This window comes from Eptatretus burgeri, chromosome 8, assembly GCF_056783735.1.
Source record: "Eptatretus burgeri isolate ZD-2024b chromosome 8, Ebu_testis_v1, whole genome shotgun sequence".
NCBI lineage: Eukaryota > Metazoa > Chordata > Myxini > Myxiniformes > Myxinidae > Eptatretus > Eptatretus burgeri.
In genome coordinates, this window is record NC_140968.1 from 61,160,244 (window position 1) to 61,183,993 (window position 23,750).

Sequence of the window (23,750 nt, forward strand, 5' to 3'; positions counted from 1 at the left end):
GACACAAGGGAAATTTAGTTAAGGCTCATTTTCAGTCATCTACCTTCACATTGCAAGTTCGTATTAAATCAGATGGAGTCACCTGCCATAATTTCACCTTTACCTATCTGCTTCTCACCTGGGATTAGCATTCCCTCCCCACAACACCAGTGTTATGGGAAGAGGAAATCCTGTTTCCATGATGCATCTTGTGTTATACACAACAAAGTAATTTTCAAACTCAAACCAAGGTACATTTTGGCAGGACAATCCTAAAATTACACTCTCCACCTCCTCCACTTCCACAGAAAAGGAATTCGTAGATATTGTTGAAGTTTTTCAATTTCTCTGCATTCAAACCAAACACACGCATCAACAACAACAGCAAAATAGTGCAGTGGAACAAAATGACCCCCAAAGCAGTTTCCTTGTCCTCGAAAATAGGTTCGTAACTTCTCGCACTCTTACAGCAATACCTTTAAGTAGAGAGTTTAGATCTATTTTATCGTCTCCCACAGCAATTGCTTGAAGTGTGAGAGCCTCATCGATGCTATATCAGTATATGGAACAAATGGACGCAGGCAGCAGCTTTTGGCATCATTAAAACGGAGGCTGTCTTTGTATTATTAACTCATCTGGAACGTAGTTCTGGGGAGCTTATGGGAGGGCGCGTCATCCGTCCGTCCACAAATACTTGCAACTTCTTCTCTGAAACTGCATAAGACAATGTGTTCAGTGGCAGATAGCACTTGTTGATCCCAGATCGCACAGTAATTGCTGTAATAGCACTCTAACTGGTGTGCACGATGGGCCAAATGGCCTTCTTCTGCATCAAAGTTCCGCATGTATCCTTGTGTATGAATATCTCCAGCAGATGGCTCTCTGCAACCAATATTGGAGAAAATTTTCTGTAAGATAAAAGGACATTCCAAAAAAATATATTTGCTCCTCATAAATGATAATGAATACAGGACTTTTGAAATGATGTATGAATGTTCACGAGGCCTTTTTCACGTGCACTGTGTGAGTGTTTTCAGTGACTTGCTTCTGCTCGCTCGGCACTTTTAACCTGCCATTGCTGGCATGAAATCTGTGATTCAATCTTCTTTTAAACATAAATTTCATCATTTAGACGAAAGAGTGGCAATTTCAAGATTGTGAAACCATAATTATTCTATTCCTAAATGCAAATCGGATTTACAAAAAAAATCAAACTAAAATATGCAAATTGCTGTCTGTCTGTCTGACTGTGTTTTGACTGTGATACATTTGGTGGTTACTTATCCAATCTCAATCAAACTTGACAGAAGGACAAGGGATCACATGATGGAGGTTGTAGTGACTTCATTTGCTCCCCTCCCCAAAGGGGTGTCTGTCTTGGGTGAAGTCCATGTTAAGGTGAATATCCATGTTAAGATAGCTAATTCTGGCGTTTTTTTTCCAAGAATGCTTTGAAAAACAAAACCAATAACGACACAAATGATAATAGCATAATATTAATGTTATTACAAAACAATAGCAATACTAATAATATCCCTTCTCCCCAGGGGGGTTTTCCTCCTTGAACAAATGCCGTGTAACATGTAGAAATAACTCATCATGACATTTCATGGGGCTTGAAATACGAGGAAGAAGAAGGAAGAAGCCTGCCAAAAGTAAAAAATATTATCAACCACAAACTCGTATCATGCATGATTACCCTTTTAAACAGTCACATATACTGCTCTTTAACTCTCAACTGAAAGAAATATTGAGGAATCCCAACATCCTTGAGGCATTCTTTGTTTATCGTGTCCACCACAGAAGAATGGACCTGAGACTAGATCTACTGTAATCTATATACCCCAGAAAGGATAACAACATGACCCTTCCTGTCACTCCCGTAAGGAGTGGGTGTACTCGCACAGGAAATACGATAAATATCCATGGATGAGAGGTGTCGAGTTCCTACAATTTCCGATAAGTACAAGCGATTGGCGGCAGTGGATATAACATACGCACATGCATGCACACGCGTGCACACACACACACACACACACACACACACACACACACACACACACACACACACACACACACACACACACACACACACACACACGCATGCACACGCGTGCACGCACACACACACACACACACGCACGCGCATGCACACGCGTGCACACACACACACACACACACACACACACACACACACACGCACACACACACACGCACACACGCACACACACACGCACACACACACGGATGATTGACGCTTCTACTTTTACCAGGAGATGGAAAAAAAAATCGAGTATAATTGCTCTTGTCACCCGGAACCAAACAAAATATCATGGTATTCCATATTTTGGGATGTGATGGGAAAAACATGGTCACCACATCAAACGTGGACAAAATGATATGCTTAAAAGCTACTTGAGAGTGAAGTTGAAAGCATTTACAAGCCATAACTTTTATTTTCAAACATTTTCATCACCAACAAGAATGACCACATTGTCATCGCACCCTGTGACAAAATCCGGTAATGGGTCGATTGGGAAATGCGCATTTAAAGCACTGTTAATAAATGAACAGCATGATTCCCTTGTCAAAAAGGGGGGGGGGGGATAGGAGAAAAATAGGAAAGTCATATATACATAATTTTTTTCCCATTTACCAAAATGTATTTTAAATAGTGAGTTTTTGAACAAAAAACAAGAAATAGGAGAATTAAAAAATAAAAATTTAGCGAGTTTGGGAGCAAAATAAAATAGGAAAAAAATAATATAATTTTTTTTTTTAAATCGCCAGTTTTGGAAAAAAAAAATCAAAAAATTGGTGGAATATATATTTTAAATAGGCAGTTTTTGAACAAAACAAATAGGTAAAAAATAGCAACCACTTTGGTGTAAAAAAAACAACGTATAGCAAAATAGTGAAAAAAAACCCAGCAAATCTGGTGTAAAAAACAAAGTCCAAGAAAATAGTCAAAAAATAGCAACCACTTTGGTGTAAAACAACAAAGTATGGAAAAATAGTGAAAAAATAGCAGCAAATCCAGTGAAAACAAGCTCGAATGAGATAGGATCCTCATCCTCTTAATGATGACGTCATAAAAACGAATATGACATCATTGCGATATATCAGGTTTGTGATAAATTATCTGTGCTAATGCCCGGCTTGATTCCCGCAAACAAAATTCAAACAGCTTGCCGAGTTTCGGAGATAATGGTGTAGGCCACAGGTTCCCAACCAGGGGGAAATTTCCCCCAGGGAGGAAATTTGGGTGTTTCAAGGGGAAATTCTAGTCTGGAATCAAAATTCTGGAAATTATCAGAAAATAATTAGAAAATAATTTCCAGTAATAGCCCTCTGTTCTTCTCTTCTCAGGAGTACCCGTTTCCTGAACTTTACCCGCTTTCATTCATATGTTTTATTTTCTTTCTTCTTTTTTAGTTTTTTCTTTTCTATTACATGTCTTAATATGATCTCTCTTGTTCTTTTCAGGTCCGCAAGTGATCATGTCGAAAAAACGGATATATTCAGAAGCATATCTAGACTTCGGTTTTACGTTCGTTGTGAATAACGGGGAACATCTGCCACAATGTGTCATCTGCACAAAGACCTTGGGGAATGGTAGCATGAAGCCATTCCAGATGAAGCAACACCTTCAAGGATGCCATCCCGAACTACAGAACAAGGATCGTGAATACTTCAAGCTGAAACAAAATTATCTGAAGAAGATGAGACTGGACTCAACTGGAACGTTTCGTCAGCAAACGGACGCTATTGTGAAAGCATCATACGAAGTCTCGTACAAGATTGCGAGGGAGAAGAAACCACACACAATTGGTGAAACATTGGTGACGCCCTGTATGCTGCAGTGCGTGAAGTTGGTCCTTGGTGAGGCTGCCCACAACAAGATGACCCAGATTTCCCTTTCAAACAACACCATTCGGTCACGGATCAATGATATGGCTGAGAGCATCAAGAACCAAGTTGTTCAGAAGGTTCGAGGGTCACAGTTTTTTTCGATTCAACTCGATGAATCGACAGATGTTGCGAATCTGTCCCAGCTGTTGGTCTTTGTTCGTTATACCACCAAAAAAGGAATTGCAGAAGAATTCCTCTTCTGCAAACCTCTCCAGACCACGACCAAAGCTCAGGATGTGATGGACCTTATCAATGACTTTTTCGAAGACAGCAACATCAGCTGGGAGTCTCTGGTTGGGGTGTGCACGGATGGTGCCCCAGCCATGCTCGGCTCTCGATCGGGGTTCGTCACGCTCGTCAAGCAAAAGAATCCGGCAGTGGAATCGTCACACTGTCTGATCCACAAAGAGGCGCTTGCTTCGAGAACTCTCCCCAAGAACTTCAAACAGCATCTCGAGACTGTCATCAAAGTCATCAACTTTATCAAGGGTTCCGCTCTGAACACTCAGCTGTTTCGTCGGCTCTGTGAAGGCATGGAAGCCGACTACGAATCGTTGCTGTTTCATACTCAGGTGAGGTGGCTCTCAAAGGGAAACATGTTGCAGCGAGTCCTAGAATTGTTTGATGAGGTGGTAGCCTTCCTTCGGGCCCAAGAGAATGTTGTGCTTCTGGAGGCGTTGAAGGGTGAGTTTTTCGTGTGCGGCTGTCCTACTTGTCCGATATTTTCAGTGCATTGAACGAGCTCAACAGGAAACTGCAGGGCAAAGGGACCAACATTCTTTTTCAGTCGGACAAGATCAGAGCTTTCGTGGCTAAACTGGAACTGTGGAAGAAAAGAGCGGGGAGTGGAAGTTTTTCCTCATTCCTCGCTCTGAACGAATGTGTGGAGGATATGGAGGAAGGTCTGCCTGATCCAATAGCCGAGGATATCAAACAACACCTCGAAAGCTTGGAGGAAGAATTCAAGTATTACTTCCCGGGGATCACAAACGAGAGCAATGAGAACAAGCTTATCAGAGACCCATTTCAGAGGAACGTTGATGATGTGCCAGAAGCGTGGCAGGAAGAGTTCCTGGACTTGAAAAACGACTCTACAGCGAAGGATGCCTTCCAGAATATGGAAATGGAAGAGTTTTGGACCCAAGTCCGAGGAACCTACCCGCTTCTTGCGACCAATGCTCTGCGGATATTGGTCCAGTTTTCTTCCACCTACCTGTGTGAGACAGGATTTTCGGCACTGGTACACCTCAAAACAAAGGCACGCAACAAGTTGGAGGTGGAGGCGGATCTTCGCTGTGCGCTCTCCATAACTCCCCCAGACATTGAAGGACTCGTGAACGGCAAAGAATGCCAGAAGTCACACTAAAATGCTGTGTTCTTATTCAATACAATTTAATGTTAGCTGTGTTAGTGCATTTGAAAAATAAATTAGTAAATAGTCTCAGTGTGTTTTAACTGTTCTTTCTCTCAGACACATGAAGGGGGAAATCTGGATGGTTGAATTGGGTGCAAGGGGAAATGACAGAAAAAAGGTTGGGAACCACTGGTGTAGGCGATTTCCATGAGCGGCGATGTTATGACGTCAACTTTTTTTCTCGGAAGAATTTCCAAAATCGGAGATGGTTATTGCCTGCGCGTGGGCTTTCTGCATATACATGGCAAGTTTCACGAAAATCCGATGAAAACTCTGGGTTGTGAAACAAAAAATGTCAAAAAATAGGAATGACGTCATAAAAATTGATATGACGTCATCGTGACGTATCATATGTGGTAATTCAGCTCTGCTGATGCACTGTTCGATTCCCAAAAACAGAATTCAAAAAGTTTGTCGAGTTTCGGAGATAATTTTTAGGCGATTTCCATGAGCGGAGATATTTTGACGTCATAACTTTTTTTCTGGGAGGAATTTTCAATATCGGAGATTGTGACTGTCTGCGCAGTGTATGTTTACATATATATATATATATATATATATATATATATATATATATATATATATATATATATATATATATATATATATATATATATATATATATATATGCCAAGCTTCAGAAAGTTTCGATGAAAACTGTAGGCTGTGAAACAAAAAAGTCCACAAGAACAACAACGTGAGTAAGACTGAGAGATCCTCCATGAGGATCGAAAAACAAGGTCCAAGAAAATAGTGAAAAAAATAGCAAACACTTTGGTGTATTACAACAAAGTATGGAAAAATAATGAGAAAATAGCAGCAAATGTGGTGTAAAAAAACAAAGTTCAGGAAAATAGTGAAAAAATAGCAGCAAATCTCGTGTGAAAAAACGAAGCCCAAAAAAGTGAAAAAATAGCAACCACTTTGGGGAAAACAACAAATTATGGAAACAATAGAGAAAAAAATAGCAGCAAATCTGGTGCAAAGAAACAAAGTTCAGGAAAATAGTGAAAAAATAGCAACCACTTTGGTGTAAAAAAACAAAGTATGGAAAAATCGTGAAAAAAATCGCAGCAAATCTGGTGTAAAAAAAAAAAACAAATCCAGGAAAATATTGAAAAAATTGCAATCAATTTCTTGCAAAACAACAAAGTTTGGCAAAAAATAGAGAAAAATAGCAATAAAATTTTGAATAAAACAACAAAGTCGGAAAAACAGTGAAAACTGGAGCAGCAAATCTAGTGTAAAAAACAAAGTCCAAGAAAATAGTGAAAAAATAGCAACCACTTTGGGGTAAAACAACAAAGTATGGAAAATAGTGAAAAAAATAGCAGCAAATCTTGTGAAAAGAAACAAAGTTCAGGAAAATAGTGAAAAAATAGCAGCCACTTTGGTGTAAAAAAAACAATGTCTGGAAAAATAATGAAAAAATTGCAGCAAATCTGGGGTAAAAAACAAAGTCCAGGAAAATAGTGAAAAAATTGCAATCAATTTGGTGTAAAACAACATAGTTTGGCAAAAAATAGAGAAAATAGCAATAAAATTTTAAATAAAACAACAAAGTCGGAAAAAATAGTGAAAAAAGTAGCAGTAAATCTCGAGTAAAAAACAAAGTCCAAGAAAATAGTGAAAAAATAGCAACCAATTTGGGGCAAAACAACGAAGTAAGGAAAAATAGTGAAAAAATAGCAGCAAATCTGGTGCAATTAAACAAAGTTTCAGGAAAATAGTGAAAAATCGCAGCAAATCTGGTGTAAATAAAAAAATTCCAGCAAAATAGTGAAAAAAATTGCAATCAATTTGGTGGAAAACAACAAAGTTTGGCAAAAAATAGAGAAAAATAGCAATAAAATTTTGAATGAAACAACAGTCAGAAAAAAACAGTGAAAAAAGTAGAAGCAAATCTAGAGTAAAAAACAAAGTCAAAGAAAATAGTGAAAAAATTGCCACCACTTTGGTGTAAAACAATGGAATATGGAAAAAATAGTGAAAAAATAGCAGCAAATCTGGTGAGAGTAACCAAAGTTCAGGAAAATAGTGAAAAATTAGCAGCAAATCTAGTATAATAAACAAACTCCAAGAAAATAGTGAAAAAACAGCAACCACTTTAATGTAATACAACAAAGTGTGGAAAAATAGTGAAAAAATAGCAGCAAATCTTGTGGAAACAAAGAAAGTCCAGGAAAATAGTGAAAAAATTGCAATCATTTTCATGGAAAACAACAAAGTTTCACAGAAAATAGAGAAAAATAGCAATAAAATTTTAAATAAATCAACGAAGTCGGGAAAATAGTGAAAAAAGTAGCAGCAAATCTCGTGTAAAAAAAACAAAGTTCAGGAAAATAGTGAAAAAATAGCAGCAAATCTCGTGTAAAAAACAAAGTCCAAGAAAATTGTGAAAAAATAGCAACCACTTTGGTGAATAACAACAAAGTATGGAAAAATAGTGAGAAAATAGCAGCAAATCTGGTGTAAAAAAAACCAAGTTCAGGAAAATAGTGAAAAAATAGCAGCAAATCTCGTGTAAAAAAAAACAAAGTTCAGGAAAATAGTGAAAAAATAGCAGCAAATCTCGTGTAAAAAAAAACAAAGTTCAGGAAAATAGTGAAAAAATAGCAGCAAATCTCGTGTAAAAAACAAAGTCCAAAAAATAGTGAAAAAATAGCAACCACTTTGGGGAAACCAACAAAGTATGGAAACAATAGTGAAAAAATAGCAGCAAATCTGGTGCAAAGAAACAAAGTTCAGGAAAATAGTGAAAAAATAGCAACCACTTTGGTGTAAAAAACAAAGTATGGAAAAATTGTGAAAAAATCTCAGCAAATGTGGTGTAAAAAAAACAAAGTCCAGGAAAATAGTGAAAAAATTGCAATCAATTTGGTGTTAAACAACAAAGTTTGGCAAAATGATAGAGAAAAATAGCAATAAAATTTTGAATAAAACAACAAAGTCGGAAAAAATAGTGAAAAAAGTATCAGCAAATATCGTGAAAAAAACAAAATCCAAGAAAATAGTGAAAAAATAGCAACCACTTTGGTGTAAAACAATCTTCTTCTTTCGGCTGCTCCCGTTAAGGGTCGCCACAGCGGATCATCTGTATGATCTGCATAGTGACTTGGCACATGTTTTATGCCGGATGCCCTTCCTGACGCAACCCTGGTCGCCTCTTACGACACAGGGATATGGAAGACCTATTTTAACCGGGGTATACACCAGCCCAGTGTAATGGTACTCATTTCGCCGACCTCGGAACGATGACAGGCTGAGTTAACCCCCTGGTGTATTAATTCAGTGGCCCAACGGGGCTTGAACTCAGGACCTTTTGGATCCCAAGCCGCTGCCCAAACCACTGCTCAACACCAGGCTACTTTGGTGTAAAACAATGGAGTATGGAAAAATAGTGAAAAAATAGCAGCAAGTCTGGTGTAAATTAACAAAGTTTCTGGAAAATAATGAAAAAAATAGCAGTAAATCTTGTGTAAATAAACAAAGTTCAGGAAATTAGTGAAAAAATTGCAACCACTTTGTTGAAAAAACAAGAAAGTATGGAAAAATAATGAAAAAAAGCAGCAAAACTCGTGTAAAAAACAAAGTTCAGGAAAATAATGAAAAAATACCAACCACGTTGGTGTAAAACAACAAAGTTTGTTAAATGTTCGAGAAAAATAGCAATAAAATTGAGTATAAATCAACAAAGTCGGAAAAAATAGTGAAAAAAGTAGCAGCAAATGTAGGGTAAAAAAAGTCCAAAAAATAGTGAAAAAATAGCAACCACTTTGGGGTAAAACAACAAAGTATGGAAAAATAGTGAAAAATACCAGCAAATCTGGTGTAAATAAACGAAGTTCAGGAAAATAGTGAAAAAAATAGCAGCAAATCTAGTGTAAAAAACAAAGTCCAAGAAAATAGTGAAAAAGTAGCAACCACTTTGGTGTAAAACAACAAAGTTTGTTTAGAAAATAGAGAAAAAATAGCAGCAAATCTGGTGTAAAAAAACAAATTTCAGGAAAATAGTGAAAAAATAGCAACCACTGTGGTGTAAAACAACATCGCATGAAAAAAGTGAAAAAATAGTAGCATATCTCGTATAAAAAGCAGTCCAAGAAAATGGTGAAAAGTAGCAACCACTTTGGTGCAAAATAACAAAGTTTGTGAAAAAATAGAGAAAATAGCAATAAAATTTTGAATAAAACAAGTCAGAAAAATAGTGAAAAAATAGCATTGCAACCACCAAAATCTCCAAAATAGGAAGAAAAAAAAAATAGAAAAGGAAACCTATCTTTTTACTGCTTTTGGGAAAAATATAATTTTTTAATTGCAATGATATTCTAAAAATAGCCAAAAATTTATTTTTGCTTTCTGCAAATCGACTGGGGTTGGGAAACACATTTAATGTGCTATTAAAAGATTAACTCGACACCTCTCATCCAAGTCAACCTCCGCCATGGTTATATATATATATATATATATATATATATATATATATATATATATATATATATATATATATATATATATATATATATATATATATATATTGTTGTGGTTGAGGAAATTCGCAAACCACCATTCAGGTCCCATAGGTGAGATATCTCTGTAAGTATATGTGTAGTTAGCCGAAACCCGTTGTTTAGAGGGAATAAATGTCATTCATTCGGGCTGCGACCCTTTAAGATAGCCGTTTCTCTGTTCTATCTTTATTTTGAGCCAACCACGTCTCAACCGCCATCACACAACAACCACCAACCGCAACGCCGCTTCACAACAACAACAACGCCAACAGCCACGACCTTTACCTTCACAACTCGCTCTCGCAATCATCGCATCACCACCATTCCAAGCGTCACCGTGGCCAGGGACCACCACAATAAACCCTCCACCACCTTCACCTCTCCTCCTCCCGCCGCCATTGCCGCACCGCTTGTGGGCACCGATCCTGGACTCGTACGGGGCCGCGCCGAGCAGCGGGTGCAAAAAGCGGCCTTTCCGGGGAAGTCGGATCAGGAATGATTCACGCCCACTTCTGTTCCGTCCTATCAGCGAGCGCGGGGCGATTTGGGCCCGCCTCCAGGCGCGTCGGAGTATAATCGATATATGCAGATTCGAGGATCAGGAATGATTCACGCCCACTTTTCCTCCGTCCAATGGGCGAGCGTGGCTCCGCCCCCGAGCCGATCCTGATCCAAAAATCTGCATATGGTTTCTCCTGTCGCACTATAAAGCGCCGAGCGCGGGGCGAATTGAGTCGAGTTGAGAGTTTCTGTTTTGGGCTCGGGCGAGTTGGAGAGGTGTGGCAGCGGCAGCGGCAGCGGCAGAGAGAAGAGTTTCTGTTTCGGGCTCGGGCGCGTTGTGGCGGCGGCGAAGCGTGGCAGCAGCAGCAGTCAAGACGGGGTTTGGAGTCTGTCGGGGAGCTGCGGAGAGGGGAGGCCGGGAACGCGGTCGAGGTCGCAGTGGAGTCGCTCGTCGCGGGACCCAAGCAAGCCAGATATCCTCTTTCCCCAGAGCATCAACAACCCCCCCTGTTTCCCCCCGCGCTGTGATAGTGCGAGAAGGGGGCCCCGTTCCCACCCCATTCCAAGCAGTGCCAACGAAACCCGCGAAGGAGCGCGGAGTCTGGGCACCGCCGCCATTTTGCGGCTCATCACAAGACGGGTAGGCCCTACGCGGTCTCGCGCCCACAGACCACGTCTGCCCCCTTGTCGTAGAGGCTGGCCCTTTTTCTTTTGCTTTGGAGTATATGTGTTGTCGGCGCCGTCTGTAAAGTAAAACTGTGTAAGTGTTGCCATGTGCTCGCGTAGTCGGTAGTAGATCTGCATTGTGTTTCTTTTGTTGCATTTGCTTTTGGTGCATAATTGTTGTGTTTCTTTTACATTTGCTTTTGGTGCACAATTGTAATTGTATATGTGTGCTTTCCGTTTGCCGCGGAATAAATGTGAATTATGTTGAACTGTTTTTCCCGTTTCGCTTCGTCTTTTCTTTAATTGAATCTCCATCTTACTTCACGTAAAGGGTTGGTCGTGGGCTAAATACGCCCAATAATTAATCGGAACCGTCGAGGTTGACGATAACACCACTCGGTTATCCCGATAGTACGGAACGGGTCGCTTAAAGTGGCCCGTGTCCGAAGTCGACCTGCGGCGAGGTGCGATCGCCCGGTCTACCCTCCGTGTGGGTACTTAGGTGGGTCGAATTTGGCGAACAACCCTATCCCACGCGGGGGGCCGATTGGCATGATCGTGGTGAGGCCGAAAGGCCCACCCGTGACTAGTTCCCGGCGTTAGTCCAAGAGGGTCACGACGGAATTGTCCGTCCGGTGGGCGACGTGCCGCGATTCGAGTTACGTGGCCGCTCGCACGCCGGCGGGCGCGAATCCGAAACACTGGTGTCAGGAGTGGGATACAAACTCATCCCCCTCCTTGCGGCACTGGTGTCAGAGAGCGGGAAAACGGGCTCTCCTATCTCCAACTAAATTCACGGGAATCGGTCCAGGGGTGAGAGGAGCGACCCCCGATTCCCTCCAAATTACGAGCGATTCAAATTAACCCTTTACGAGAAATAAGATGGCGTCTCAAGGCGAGCGGGAGCCGGGGGTATTAGAAATGTATATGTGTAGTAATGTAGGATCCATGGTCCAGGATGAAAACCCCGTGCAGTAAATGTTGGTTGTGCAGGAACACGAACTCGCCCAACTGAACCCAGAGCCCGAAATAGGTGCGGCGGCGGCCGTGGTGTATGACACCTCCCCTCCCCCTCTCCGCCAAAACCCCCAGATCCTTGCCGAATCGGCTCAGCTGAGTGCACCCGACATGGCCCAGCTATGCGCCATGCTGGCGGCAATGAACAAGCAAATGGAAACGAATGCGCAAGGAATGAAGGAAGAAATGAAAGAACTGCGGGGTGAGATGCAGCAAATGGGCCGAAGCCTGCAGGCGGGCATGAAGGCAATGGCAGCAGAGCTCAAAATGGCGACACCACGTGTGGGAGCGAACGAGCTGGGAGGGAGTGCAACGGCTGTCGGGCCCCCGGTGGAGGCGGGTAAGGAGAAAATAATTCGGGGGACGTGTTGGGCGAGAAGCGTGACGGTGACCGAGAGGGAAAAACTAATTGGGGTGATGGAGACGTGCACGAGGGAGATAAGAGACGAGGTGAAAGGAATTGCGAGGGAGAGAAAAGAACAATTAAGACGGAAAGCAAGGATGAGGTACGCGGAGATTGTGAAAGAGCAAGGAGTGAAACAGAGGGAAGGACGGGAGCGACTTAAGGAGAAAGCAAGGTTGACCTACGTAAAGATAAGGGAAAGACGCCAGAAAGAAGCAGAGACTAATAGACACAAGGGGACAACAGAAACTAATAAATGTACAGAGACACGGGAGATGGGAACGATAGAGGGAAGACTACACGATGAAGACTGGGTTAGAGACGCGCACACACACACAGAGTTAGTGGAGGACGATGAGGGGGAGCTCGCAGACCGTGCAGGGACCCGGTGCGAGCAGCAGGATGGCCTCCTCCAGGAACGAGGGGAGGGAGTATGCCCCCTTGAAGCGAGTCATGACCAGGTGAGTTCGGTCGTGTCGAGCGAGGTTGAGGGGAGGAGTGCTGCGAACGGGTGCACGGAGAGCTTGGGGGGTATAGAGGCCCCGGAGACCCTTGTGGGGACACGAATCCCCAGTGTGGTTGTCCCTGTGTGTGTGGTGCAAGGTGTGAGTACGCCCCCGTCTGTGAGTGTGCCCCCGTGTGTGAGTGGTGTGGTGGCAAGTGTGCCGAAGGGCGTGCTTCCCAGCACGCCGTGTGTGGATGGGGCACCGCGTGTGAGTGTCGCCGTGTGTGTGAGTGAAACGGCCAGTATGGATGAGACACCGCGGGCGAGTGCACCCGTGTGTGTGTGAGTGGTATGGTTTGTGTGAGGGAAATGGCACGAGTAAGTGGAAGGCCACGAATGAGTGGAGCCACGTGTGCGAGGGAGGTGGCATGCGTGAGTGAGCGGCCGAGTGTGAGGGAGACAGTGTGTGTAAGGGAGATGTTGGTCGGCATGCGGGAACATGCAGCCGCGTCTCCCGGTGTGAATGTAATGGAGTGATGTAAGAGCGTCGTGGCACGCGGGAGTGCGTGTGTTGAATGGAGACGACGACGGCGACAGAGGGACAAAAGCCGGGTAGCGGCTGTAGATGTTTTGAGCACCGCGCCGGGTTCACCCGGCAGCGAGCGCGCGGTCCGTGCTGTGCAACGCACGAGGCCCCCACGTGCTCGCTTGCAAGAGGGAAGTCCCGGTCCGGAAACGCACGCGGTGGATTTGACGATCCCGCGGACGGACAAAGTTTAGGCAGGATTTCGGATTTGGACCGGACAGGTTCTCCACGCGAGCAGGTGTGTTCAGCTCCAACGGGCAGGGCAGATGTGTTCGCGTGGGGAACCCCTCGAGGCGTGGGGCTTGTGTTTTTTTTATGCGCACGGTGACGTCATGGCTGCACGTGGGGTTGGAATCCGGCAGGAGGGGTATCCCTGCCGGATGGTACCGTCCAAGAAGGGACGAGGTACATGTGCAGCTGCATGACGTCACGGGCAGGTGTAAAGTGCGCGAGCTGTGAGTTGCTGCGCTGGTGCTGTGAGTTGCCGCGCTGGTGCTGCGCATGTGGAAAAAAAAAAAAGCAAGCCTCGCTTTCGGGTGAACAGGATTCCCGGGCAAGGGGTGGAAGACCCCCTTACCTGGGCACAGGATGGAAACTAGTTAGGGGGAAGGGTTAGCATAGCGAGACCGGCTCCATGTAACAGGGGTAAGTCCTCATGGGGCCCGTGGAATGGATTAGGTAGAGGGATTTTAGTTGAGATTTAAGTTGGGGAAATGATTTTTAGAGATTTGGAGACAGAGACAGACTTTGGATGTGTAGCGGGGACGTAGTTTAGCTACCTAGTGTTAAATGGAACGTGCTATAGTTTAAGGGACGACGTGGGAGCACGAGTTAGTTAGGGGATGTAGTTAAAAGGATGGCAGAGTTCAGTGGTGTGTGTGTTGAAGAGTTGTGTTGTGCTTGGTGAGTGAGTGAGGCCAGCGGGTCTGTGTGTATGGAGTGAATGGGGAATGCATGGTGCGATGAGTGATTGGGGGGAGGAGTGACTCCCGCCCAAGGGACCCCGGGGTCAGTGCAGAGTGAGTTAGGGGGTTAGTTAAATTTACCAAATGAAGGTCGTTTTGCTGTTGGTGGGAATGTAGGCTCGATACCCATTTGGAGGGGTGCAGGAGCCCTGTTGACGGGCTGGGAGCGTGGCTGCGAAAGGTGAGTATCGCCGAATGGGTACCCCGGGCACCAGGCTAGTCGGCCGTAGTAGGCCAAGGGTCCATGGGGGGGCCGGGATAGCGTAGTGGGCACGGGTGCGTCCGCTTGGTGCGGGGCCCGGGGCGCCATTAGCCGCGTGGGCAGTGTTGTGGGCACGGGTGACCCTCGGAAAGGGGCCCGGGAAGCCAGCCTGCCACGTGTGCGTTTCAGGGGAGGTGCCATGGGGGGTACTCCCCGGTGTTTAGGGAGCTGGTAGGCTCGGAGGCAGTGTAGTGCCCGGGGGTGCCATAGCGGGAGATTCGGCAGAGGGTCGTGCCTGCCAAAGGGAGCCACGCGTCCCAGCCATGAGACCGTGTGAGGGCACAGAGAGAAAATTGGGGGGCAAGGCCCGAAATTGTGAGGACACCACCACAGGCGACGGGAATCTGGGTTGTTAGAACCAATAGCTTAAGCGCGAGGCGCTTGTTGAAAGCCCCGGGGTAGTTTAACAGTTAAATGGATAGGGTAGATTAGGAAGTGTACCCCTCCGCACCATCCATCCCCTCGCTCTCGTTGTGGGCCGCTGGACCCACTTTGTGTTATAGATCGCTGAACTCTGGGGAGGCCATCCTGAGGCTTCGATTGGGCCTCGGCACAGGACGCTAGCTCTCCCTTGTTCCCCTCCAGGAAGGGAACGTAGGGGTTGTGAGTAGGATAGTAGACAGGATAGGTTAGCCGAACAAGGACGATAAAGGGGGTTAGGGGACGAATTATAGTGGGGAAGTAAAAATAAATAAAACCAAAAAAAAAAAAAGTTGGGGCTAAATTGGGTTTTACAAATTAAGGGAGTGGGTATGTACAGTGACAGGCAAAGGCGATAGGTGGGAGGGAGACAGGTAGGTAGGTCTGAGCCCGCCTTCCGAGTGGCCAGCACCACCGCACTCCCTCCACCAACCTCCACTGAACGGCAAAGGCTGGCCAGCTTCATCTGCCGGCTGTGTTGCTGCAAGGCCTGTGCCGGCCCACTTCATCTGCCGGCTGGCTGTTTTTCTTCAAGGCCTGTGCCGGCCAGTTCGTCTGCCGGCTGTGTTTGCCTGCAGCGGCCTTCTTCTGCAGGCTGTGTTTGCCTGCTCACCTTTGCCATGCCATGCCCACTGCCCCTGTTCACCAGCCCCGTTCAATTTTTGCTTTGCCCCCCCCCCCCTGTTCATTTCCATGTGCGCCAGGATCCGCAAGGCAACAGTTTGCAAGCTGCAAGAACTGCCCTGTTGGCAGCTACAACACGGGCCTGCAGTGGCGGCCCGTGCACCGTGTTTGCGTGCATCCATTCATCCATCCATCCATCCATCCGTTGAGCTCATTGCGTGTGCCACTTGAGCTGGCACGGAGACTGTGTTTGTGTAGCCCATGCACCGTTGTGGTTCACTGGGTTCATTTTCAAAAGGGGAGGCCTAGGACTGCATGTGAGCAGCCGGCCACATTCCCTGTCACCTGCATTGTTTGAGCCAGAGACTTCATTGATCCTGGGCCATGGTTTAGTGTAAAATTTGTAAGTTAAGTTTAAGATGTACTGTACATATGAGTGCGCCCCGGCATGTCTGTCTTAGCGCCGGCAATTTTATTTAAGTCGTCCGTGTGAGTGGGTTTGTTAGGGTTAGTTACTCAGCCCTCAGGTTATTTTGGGGACACGAATACCATGAATGTTGCACTCAGGGATCTGTAGGTAAAACGTACTAGGGGAGAACTACACATGATGGCACACGAAAATTTGACGACTCGGGACGAGTCTGTAAAAAGGGGAGGGGGTAGTGTTGTGGTTGAGGAAATTCGCAAACCACCATTCAGGTCCCATAGGTGAGATATCTCTGTAAGTATATTGTAGTTAGCCCAAACCCGTTGTTTAGAGGGAATAAATGTCATTCATTCGGGCTGCGACCCTTTAAGATAGCCGTTTTTCTGTTCTATCTTTATTTTGAGCCAACCACGTCTCAACCGCCATCACACAACAACCACCAACCGCAACGCCGCTTCACAACAACAACAACGCCAACAGCCACGACCTTTACCTTCACAACTCGCTCTCGCAATCATCGCATCACCACCATTCCAAGCGTCACCGTGGCTAGGGACCACCACAATAAACCCTCCACCACCTTCACCTCTCCTCCTCCCGCCGCCATTCCCGCACCGCTTGTGGGCACCGATCCTGGAATCGTACAGGGCGCGCGCCGAGCAGCGGGTGCAAAAAGCGGCCTTTCCGGGGAAGTCGGATCAGGAATGATTCACGCCCACTTCTGTTCCATCCTATCAGCGAGCACGGGCCGATTTGGGCCCGCCTCCAGGTGCGTCGGAGTATAATCGATATATGCAGATTCGAGGATCAGGAATGATTCACGCCCACTTTTCCTCTGTCCAATGGGTGAGCGTGGCTCCACCCCCGAGCCGATCCTGATCCAAAAATCTGCATATGGTTTCTCCTGTCGCACTATAAAGCGCCGAGCGCGGAGCGAATTGGGTCGAGTTGAGAGTTTCTGTTTCGGGCGCGTTGGAGAGGTGTGGCAGCGGCAGCGGCAGAGAGAAGAGTTTCTGTTTCGGGCTCGGGCGCGTTGTGGCGGCGGCGAAGCGTGGCAGCAGCAGCAGTCAAGACGGGGTTTGGAGTCTGTCGGGGAGCTGCGGAGAGGGGAGGCCGGGAACGCGGTCGAGGTCACAGCGGAGTCGCTCGTCGCGGGACCCAAGCAAGCCAGATATCCTCTTTCCCCAGAACATCAACAACCCCCCCTGTTTCCCCCCGCGCTGAGATAGTGCGAGAAGGGGGCCCCGTTCCCACCCCATTCCAGGCAGTGCCAGCGAGGCCCGCGGAGGAGCGCGGAGTCGGGGCGCCGCCGCCATTTTGCGGCTCATCACCAGACGGGTAGGCTTGACGCGGTCTCGGCCCCAGGCCCGTCTGCTCCCTTGTTGTTGAGGGTGGCCCCTTTTTCTTTTGCTTTGAGTATATGTGTTGTCGGCGCCGTCTGTAAAGTTAAACTGTGTAAGTGTTGCCGTGTGCTCGTGTAGTCGGTAGTAGATCTGCATTGTGTCTCTTTTGTTGCATTTGCTTTTTGTGCATAATTGTTGTGTTACTTTTACATTTGCTTTTGGTGCATAATTGTTGTAATTGTATGTGTGCTTTCCGTTTGCCGCGGAATAAATGTGCCTTATGTTGAACTTTTTTTCCCGTTTCACTTCGTCTTTTCTTTAATTGAATCTCCATCTTACTTCACGTAAAGGGTTGGTCGTGGGCTAAATACGCCCAATAATTAATCGGAACCGTCGAGGTTGACGATAACACCGCTCGGTTATCCCGATAGTACGGAACGGGTCGCTTAAAGTGGCCCGTGTCCGAAGTCGACCTGCGGCGAGGTACGATCGCACGGTCTACCCTCCGTATGGGTACTTAGGTAGGTCGAATTTGGCGAGCAACCCTATCCCACGCGGGGGGCCGATTGGCACGATCGTGGTGAGGCCGAAAGGCCCACCCGTGACTAGTTCCCGGCGTTAGTCCGAGAGGGTCACGACGGAATTGTCCGTCCGGTGGGCGACGTGCCGCGATTCGAGTTACGTGGCCGCTCGCACGCCGGCGGGCACGAATTCGCAACAATATATATATTTTGAATAAAATAACAGTCAAAAAATAGTGAAAAATGTAGCAACAACGAGAGTAAAAAAACAAAGTCCAAGAAATATATATATCAGTACGAGCCGATTCATCACATGGTCACGGATTGTTTAACCCCAATATGGGGCTGTGGGGCCGTTCAAAAATTATGAAACACTATTATTTTAGGGAGGTACATACGGGCTTGATTAAACCTTACAAATATTTTTTTTCGATATTTAATTAGATTTTTCGGGTTCCCTCATCATGATTACCACTCTGCCCAAACAAAGCCAATGGAAATCAGATACAACAAAGTCAGACATTGTATCATCAGTTGAGGCAGCCAATAGGCCTAATGTGTTCGGCCCAAACACCTTATGTGTTCCGTCCACCAGAAAACCAAGATTGTAGCCATATCATTTTGTCTGGGTGCTCTGGTGGGTGAAGTCAAACAACAGATGTGGGTGTGGTCCGGCAGCTGTCCGACCATTGGGTGCACATTTCAAAAATCTAACCCCAACAACAACAGTTACAGCCACAACAACAACAACAGCATTGAAAAGCTGTTCTTGACCTCTGACATGTCTCAGGCAAAAAGATGCCAGAGTACAACGCGATAAAGTATCATATCGAGTGATCGCAAAATCGCCAATTTGTTCATCCACAGAAATGTTAAATGTCCTCTCGCCGAGCAAAATAATGGCTGAAGCAATTACAATTATTCCAACAGAAGAAAATGACATTCTCTCTTGGTTATTGCACCTGTACCATAACAAAAAAATTAATCTGATTAAAAAAAAATAATACAACCACAATACTCAACAATATTTTGAACTTCATTTATGCATGCACAGAGTGAAAACTCTACCATAAAACTCACTCTTTGTTGTAAAACTCACCATGAACCACAAAGTTTCTGTCTTCATTTGCAAGGCCACATAGATTGTAAGGAACGACAAAATGCATAATTTATGAAGGAAAAGGGAACGGAACATCCTACTGATGCTTTCATTGAGCTTCAAAGGGGGGTCATAAGGTAATTGAAAAGAGCATTCTAAATTCACCTTTCCATATACCGTATGCATGCTTTTGTTCAAGAAAATCTATGCAGCACCAGATCGTGCAGTTTGTAAATAGATGTGATAATGTGACGTCTTTATAAGGCATCTATTTATTACATGTGCATTGGGTAGGGAGGGATATGGAGGGGTAGTGAGGGAGGAAATTGTAAATGACGACATTGAGTAAAGGAACAGAAGGAAAGAGGATTGTAATGAAGGTATCTCTTTATTATATACATATAGACAAGGAGTAAATTGAGGAAAATAACAATGAGGAAAAGAAGTGAATAGAGGAGGGTATGAAAAATAAAGGAGGTGAGTGGAGTTTGGGAGAGAAGGGAAGGAAGATTGGGAGGATATTGGAGTTTGGCGATGCAATAAATAGAAAGGAGCAGACAAAGGAGAGAGGGTAAATAAAAATTTTGCCATGTTGGCAAACAAAATAAAACAAACAGCTGCCCTTGGCAGGGCAGCTGTACACGAGGTACTCCTGTGAAGTGTGTTTTCAATTTTCTTTGCGTTTTTCTTTTTTTTGCAGAGTGAAGGGTTTTACAGTGGCCGGAGTGCAAATCCTGCCACCAACATCCTAAAAAAAAACCCAACTGCAGGAGGACATCCACAGGCACAGTTGGGCAATTAGATATGGATGGCCATTGGCTCACATGGAGCTCCTCCGCCCTTTGAAATATGTGCCAATATAGAAAGAAGAGTTTGGAGAAAAAAGGTTACCATTTTCGCTGACTTCTCAAAATATAAACCCTGTGAATATAGTTTTGTGGGAGGTAGGAGGGAACAGGTGGAGGTGGGAGTCCAGAGGGAAGAGGCAGGAGAAAGAGTGGGCGGAGGAGGGGGGGGCAGGGGAGTTAAAAGTTATAATCCTAGCCACCTGGGGAAATTGATTTGGTGAGAGCTCATTGGTTATTCCCTCGAGTCACAGGTGAGAAATGTGATTATGTCTTTGTTTTTCATTTATATCGTTACGGATTTGGGGTGGTCGGGATCATGAGGGGAGTTCTCCAATCCACTATCTGGCCAACAACCCTGAGGCCGACAAACTTCCGCTAATTCTGCGGTGTGGCCGGTTGCTAAGCAACTACGAACGGACGCCATCTAAGACGTTTACTTCATGCAGGGTCCAGCGTCTGAATCCACCTTACCTTAAAATTCAATTAAACCCCTCTGATAGAATACTGTGCTCTCAATGTCCCACTATGATTACCAAATGGTCTTGCGATATCGTAAGTGGAAACGTTAGCTATAAGCTACCCATAATGGAATGATTGGGTGAACTCCCTGTTACTACCCACACGCAATGTTTACCTAATGGAAACTGACAATCAGACAGTTTGGAAAAGATTTATCGAGTTAACAAAAGGCACATATTTACAAGACAGTGTCACAAAGCAATATTCTTACCCCAGCACAGAAGCCCATTCTTACTCAGTCACTTATCACTGGTCTACAAAATGGGTGCCTCAGTCATTCTGGGGAAATCAGGTAAGGAAGAGGGACAGACAGAAGAGAGAGAAGAGTACGAGGCATATTTTTGGCCTCTCGCTCACCGTACGTAAGCTGGCAGGCTTACGTTGGTCCCAACAAAAGAGAGAGAGGGGAGAGAAAGAAGAGTAGAGGAGGTGATGTGATGCAACATGTGGTGATTGGTGCAGAAGGTGGCTGCATGAGGAGCGAGAGTCAGTGTGCCCTAAAAATGACAATTCGTGCTTGTTGATATCTCTGTGCATCCAAAGAGAACAAAGTAGAACAGGGATAGCAAGAGACAGACGGTTTGAGTCAGGATGTATGTGCGGCCAACATGTCCGGGAATTATCCGCTGGTTTGGCCCATTAGCCTGCATGGAACCTTGTTCACTTGTGCTCGGTCACCAGCTTGTCTTCGTGCAACCCGTCCATTCATGCATTCATGCAGATCCCGAGATGCATTGGCTCCGTTCATGGGCTTCAGTCTGGGTTGAATAGCCACAATTTACCCTCCATCACGACCGGATGGTGTGTGATCCTCTGACTTGCCCATTGGAGCGCTATCTCTCCCATCAACGCCCATTGGCTCCTCCAAGCTTGGCAGCACGGTGGGGTGAGGTATGGCTTTGTGCTATCCCATGGGGCGTCCACTCAGTCCTTCCACTCAGCCATGCCTGCTCAGGTTTTGATGTGTTTGTTAACATGGAGAATAGTTTGATTTGTGGGGTTGTATGGTGCAAAGCGTGTTGTAAAGTGTGTGTGTGTGTGTGTGTGTGTGTGTGTGTGTGTGTGTGTGTGTGTGTGTGTGTGTGTGTGTGTGTGTGTGTGTGTGTGTGTGTGTGTGCGCGCGTGCGCGTGCGCGCATGCGTGCATGCGCTGTCAAGATGTAGAGTGAGAGAGAAAATATATGGAGAGAAAATAGATAGAAATAAATCGAGAAAAAAAGTCACAATGGGGTTGGATTGTTCTACAAACACAATGCATTCCCTTCCCACTGATTATGATTTTCAAATTCATGAGTATGTTCTGCATGATTATGTGGAACGACAAAGGCTACGGTACAGAGTTAAAGATTTATGGGGGGAATGCTTATTAGCTTTCTATTGTAATGAACTTTTCTTTTACACTCCTTTTCTTTAGGCAGCTGTTCTTCGAGAAAACACATTTAGCTAATGCATTATTTATGAATGACTCGTTCTTGGGTTCTATCATGCATTCCTTAATTTTGTTGTGAGCATAGAGGAAGCTGAACCTGACTACATACTGTGAAGTGGGAGAAGTACCTGTTTCGTGCTCAATGTGAAAGTTTCTTTTTGTTTGTTTCCCTCCTGCTTCTTGCACAGGCCCATGTTGCCAAAGAGGAAACCGAAGAAAGCCAAAGCAGGGCAGCTGGCATGAGTGTGGTCAGAGATTACGATTTACACGTTTGCACAGAAAAGCTACTATTATGCACTGTAGAAAACTGATAAGAAGAAAAGAATGATACACTGCAAAAGGGTATCACGGATGGGCATAAAAGCTATTCTGGCTTTTGATTGCAGGGAAGTTTTCAATACAGTATGCAGTAAATAGTTTCAGACAAGAGAATGGAAAGTTTCTCTGACTAATAAATCAACAGTCTTCACTTTGAGAAATGCTAACATAAGAGCATTTGTGGCTTTGTATATTGGTAACTATAGAAATTGATGTTATCTATGAAAAACACAATTGTTTTCCTGGATAATATATTTTTTTAATGTTTGTATTTTAACCTCAGCAACAGGATTTCCTTGCGGGTTTGATCCACTTCCATCATAACTGGCAGTCCGACTCATCAAAAACACTTTGCTCTTCCCCAGTAGCCATTTGGGTGCTTTCAAGCCTGTGTGACTCATCATCCAGCACGATAGCTTTATCTCTTGGATTTCTTTCTGTCATGATTGTTTTCTTGGTATGTATGGAGTGGTTTGCCATTACCTTCATCCAAGCAGTATCTACAGGGGCTAAATAAAGACTACACCCCTTTCACAGTTTTCACCTTTTGTTGCCTTATATCCTGGAATTAAATTGCATTAAATTAGACTTTTTCCATCTTTATTTACATTTGGTAACCCACAACTTCCGAGTGAAAAACAAATTCGACAAATTTCAGAAAATAAATTAAAAATCCAAAACGAGAATATCTTGGTTGGATTAGGGTCCACCCCCCCCCCCCCCTGAGTTGAGCCTTGGTGGAAGCACCTTTGACAGCAATTACAACTGTGAGTCTGTTGGGATAGGTCTCTACCAACTTTGCACACCATGATTGTGCAATATTTGCCCATTCTTCTGTACAAAACTGTTCAAGCTCAGTCTTGTTGCATGGGGAGCAATCATGGACAGCAATATTCAAGTCTTGCCACAAATTTTTAATTGAATATTAGGTCGGGGCTCTGATTGGGCCACTCAAGGACATTTATATTTTTGTTCCTCAGCCACACCAGTGCAGCTTTGGCTGTGTGCTTCGGGTCATTGTCATGCTGAAATATGAACTTCCATCCCAATTTCAGCTTTCTTGCAGAGGGCAGCAGGTTTTCCTCTCTGATATTTCTGTATTTTGCTCCATCCATTTTCCCTTCTATCCTGACAAGTGCCCCAGTCCTTGCTGTTGAGAATCATCCCCATATCATGATGCTGCCACCACCATGCTTCACACTAGGGATAGTGTTCTTTGGGTGATTTGCTACGTTGGGTTTGTGCTAAACGTAACATTTTGCATTTAGTTCAAAAAGTTCCATTTTAGTTTCATCAGTCCACAAAACTTTCCTCCACATGGCTTCAGAATATTCGGAGTGTTTTTTTGCATACCTCAAATGGGACTCAAGGTAGGCTTTTTTAAAGTAATGGCTTCCTTCTTGCCACCCTACCATACAGGCCAGACTTGTGGAGTGCTTGGGATATTGTTGTCACATTCCCACAGTGACCAGTGTTTGCCATAATAAAGGCATGTAGCTCTTTCAAAGTTGCCACTGGCCTCTTGGTGGTCTCTCTGATCAG

At 44.9% G+C, this 23,750-nt stretch overlaps 1 long non-coding RNA gene across 1 annotated transcript in view; it reads right to left on the reverse strand.

Moving 5' to 3' along the window:
* The window catches only part of LOC147021851 (uncharacterized), a 77,444-nt gene continuing 53,694 nt past the window's right edge, over nt 1-23,750 (reverse strand). Inside the window, exon 3 of the long non-coding RNA XR_015060613.1 lies at nt 1-887. This is a non-coding gene — a long non-coding RNA (uncharacterized LOC147021851). The remainder of the gene's footprint in view (nt 888-23,750) is intronic.